The sequence below is a fragment of the Otolemur garnettii genome, unplaced genomic scaffold (genome assembly GCF_000181295.1).
Source record: "Otolemur garnettii isolate 467f Iridium unplaced genomic scaffold, OtoGar3 scaffold00077, whole genome shotgun sequence".
NCBI classification, from domain to species: Eukaryota; Metazoa; Chordata; class Mammalia; order Primates; family Galagidae; genus Otolemur; species Otolemur garnettii.
The window spans coordinates 202,704-206,457 of NW_003852472.1; positions in this window are offsets into that span (position 1 = coordinate 202,704).

Here is a 3,754-nt window from a genome sequence, read left to right on the forward strand (position 1 = left end):
AACTCTTGGGCTTAAGCGATTCTCTTGCCTCAGCCTCTCGAGGAGCTGGGACTACAAGCGCCCGCCACAACGCCCGGCTATTTTTTGGTTGCAGTTGTCATTGTTGTTTAGCAGGCCGCGGTTGGGTTCAAACCCTCCAGCCTCAGTGCATGTGGCTGGCACCGTGACCATTGTGCTATGGGCGCCACCTCCAGTAAGTATCTTTCTTCCCACCCCTCAGAATGCTGTCTCATTTCTGCATCAATCTAATACACAATTGAAGGATATTAGGAAGAGACTAGTTTATGACAGTGGTGATGACCTGCACAGCAAATTCGTGGCCTGTTATATTTATACTGGCTTCCAAGCCCCTCCTACATTTACTTGTCTATAGTTCAGGTTAAAAGTAAAAGTATCCGGAGCAGATAGGAGAGAGCAGTAATTTCTGTCATAACAAGATTTTGCACAGATAAAGTCACTGAGACCCAGGTCTTTGGCCCACAGTCCTTAGGAATGAACAGCTAACACGCAAGGGGAGAGGTTCCTTATGATAACTGCATAGGACCTGGAGCATACTATTTATTTATTTAGAAACAGAGTCTTATTGTGTTGTCCTCGGTAGAGCGCTGTGGCATCACAGCTCACAGCAACCTCAAACTCTTGGGCTTAAGCTGTTCTCTTGCCTCAGCCACCCAAGTAGCTGGGACTACAGGTGCCCACGGCAACGCCCAGCTGTTTTTGTTGTTGTTGTTGCTGCTGCTGCTGCTGTTTAGCAGGCCCAGGCTGGATTCAAACCCTCCAGTCCTGGTGCATGTGGCTGGTGCCCTAACCACTAAGCTACGGGCGCCAAGTCTGGAGCATACTTTTAGAGTATTTTATTCTTTTCTTTTGTGCTATATTATTTAAAACCGTGATTTAGATGATATTCTGAAGTCCAGTTTTCTTCACTGGAAAAATATATGCTTTGCAACATGATTCTCAGCAACACATAGCAGCAAAAAGATTTATTTCCTTTCAACTAAACAAGCTATTCTGTAACTTTTATTCATTTACCTTGTTGCCAAGTTTTTGGCCAGGTGGGCCGTTCACTGTATCTGTATGTTGCTAAGACCTAACATCTCCTAAGATTTTTTTCTGTGTAACCTTGGCTCTGCACCTGAACTTCCTGTTTTCTGTTCCACTTCCTTCTGGTCATTCTTCCTGTTGTATTCACTGGCTCCCATTATTTTCTGTCTACTTTGCCTTTGTAACTGACAGCTAGAAGAATGATTTAATGGCAAAGTCATAAAAGCTCATTGTGAATGAGCCTTGTGGTCAAGTGCTAATGAGAAGGTGCTTTCTTGGCCAGGGTTTAAGTAAAATAGATCGCTGTCTCTGTTTATATCCTTGAGCCTACATGATTGGAAATCAAATAGGCATCAGCATATTCCCTTTTATTTTGTTCTTAGCATAATTTCCAACAAATTGAGCAATGTTTTCACCAAATAGAGGTGTTAAGCTACATGAGAGAATTCAGAGGTATTTACTGATTTGCCTATTCATTTAGCAACTATTTATCCAACATGTGCACAGATTATTTAGTAGAAAAATGAGTCTAGACTTGACTTAAAAGTCTAAGGGCAGCATCCCTACTCTCTGCCTCCCCAAGATCTAAAAAGTAACAGTTATAATCATTAAATTTATGGTATTACCAATGTACTTAATGGCTTTATGCAGTTTTTTAATGTCTAAAGGTGTTAGGAATATTAAATTAATTATCACTCACTTTACTTTTACAATAACAAAGGGAACCTTTATTGAAGATATTCTGGACCAGAATTTAATTTACCCTTGCAATGAGGCAGAGTTGTGGCAGCACCAGGAGTGGCTTATGAGGACTTAGCTCCCCATAATTTCCATTAGCCTTACCTTCCCCAAACCACCCCAAATAATTAGATTATTGGTCTGATTAAAATCTAAATGTTAAATATGCAGATAAAGCTTCAGCCCCTTCCAACTACATTACCACTCCTAAGGCCCTCTTATGCAGCTATTCTGGAACTTTCGCTGGTCCTCTCCTACTTTTCCTGTATAGCATCCTAGCTCAAAGCTCCTAAGTATCTAAGAGAAGACAGTCAATATTGATCAGTCATTTCAAGGTCATCCTGAAGGAAACCCTGACTAGTTGCCATCAAGAAATAGGTCTGTTTCATGTTCATAATGAGGGTCTAAAAAGAAAAACAAATAGATCTGCAGAAAATCAACTTACCACCAATGCAAGAATAAACATGATAAGCATATCTGTCAACTAGAAAACTCAAAACTATTTTCACAGAAGGATGTCTTTATGTCTACTTATTCCTTTTTTTTTTTTTTTTTTGAGACAGAGTCTCACTGTGTTGCCCTGGGTAGAGTTCTGTCGCGACACAGCTCACAGCTGTGGCATCACAGCTCACAGCAACCTCAAACTCTTGGGCTTAAGTGATTCTCTTGCCTCAGCCTCCCAAGTAGCTAGGACTACAGGCGCTCACTACAACACCCAGCTATTTTGTTGTTGTTATTGTTGTTGTTGTCATTGTTGTTTTGGCAGGTCTGGGCTGGGTTCGAACCCGCCAGTACACTAACCACTGAGCTACGCAGGCACCAAGCCACGTTTACTTATTTCAATACACAAATATTTCCTGTTGCTTACTCTTGAATAAAGTTGCTAACTATCAGAGACAAATATTGATACTCAGAAGCAGTTTCCCTGTGAAGCTTGCATCTAAAACTGCATGGATATCTAATCAGTAGTTTCCCTTTTCCTTGAATGGGAAATTGGTGATATTTATATTTTCTTTTACTTCTACATGTGAAACTGGGAGTGAAAGTAAGAGGTTGACTGAAAACATTTTGCAGAAGCGAAATCACCAACTGTTGCACTGAGAAGATGCTCCCAGCTGCTGTCTATACAGCCATGTCTGTACGAAGACAACTTGGAGTGGCACCAGGGAACCTCAGTGTGGGAGAAACTGCAGTCTGGGCTCCGTAATTATTTTCCATCAGATAGTTTCTATGGAAAAGAAACCTTATAGGTATTTGGTAGAATTATTAATTTTTTTGAGATAGAGTCTCACTCTGTTGCACTAGGTAGACTGCTGTGGCATCATCATAGCTCACAGCAACCTCAAACTCCTGGACTCAAGCAATCCTCTTTAACTCAGCCTCCAGAGTAGTTGCGATTTCAGGTGCCCACCATGACACCCAGCTAATTTTTCTATTTTTAGTAGAGATGGGTTCTCACTCTTTTCTCAGGCTGGTCTCAAGCCCCTGAGCTTAAGCAGTCGACAAATCTCAGCCTCCCAGAGTGCTGGGGTTACAGGCATGAGCCATTGTTCCTGGCCAATATTTGGCAGAATTCAGAACACAACATTGTAGTATTTATACTGAAGACAAAATCTTTGAATGAGCAAGCATGGGAAAACTTATACATCTTATTGAACATCAGAAAAACACTAAAGAAAAACCATGCGAACATAAGAAGTGTGGGAAAGCATTTCAGTAAAGCTCAAATCCTGTTAGACACAAGAATATTTGTAGTGGAGAGAAATTCTATGAATGTGATAAATGTAGGAAAACCTTCAGCTAGAGTCCAAATCGTAAACAACACTATAATTCATATAAGAGAGAAATGTAGTTAATGTGGAAGGGCTTCCAGGGAAAATGAAAACTCATTCAGTATGTGATAGTTCATACTGGAGAAACAATCTCTAAATATAGGAAATCTTTTATTTGAGTCTCACACCTTATTCAACAT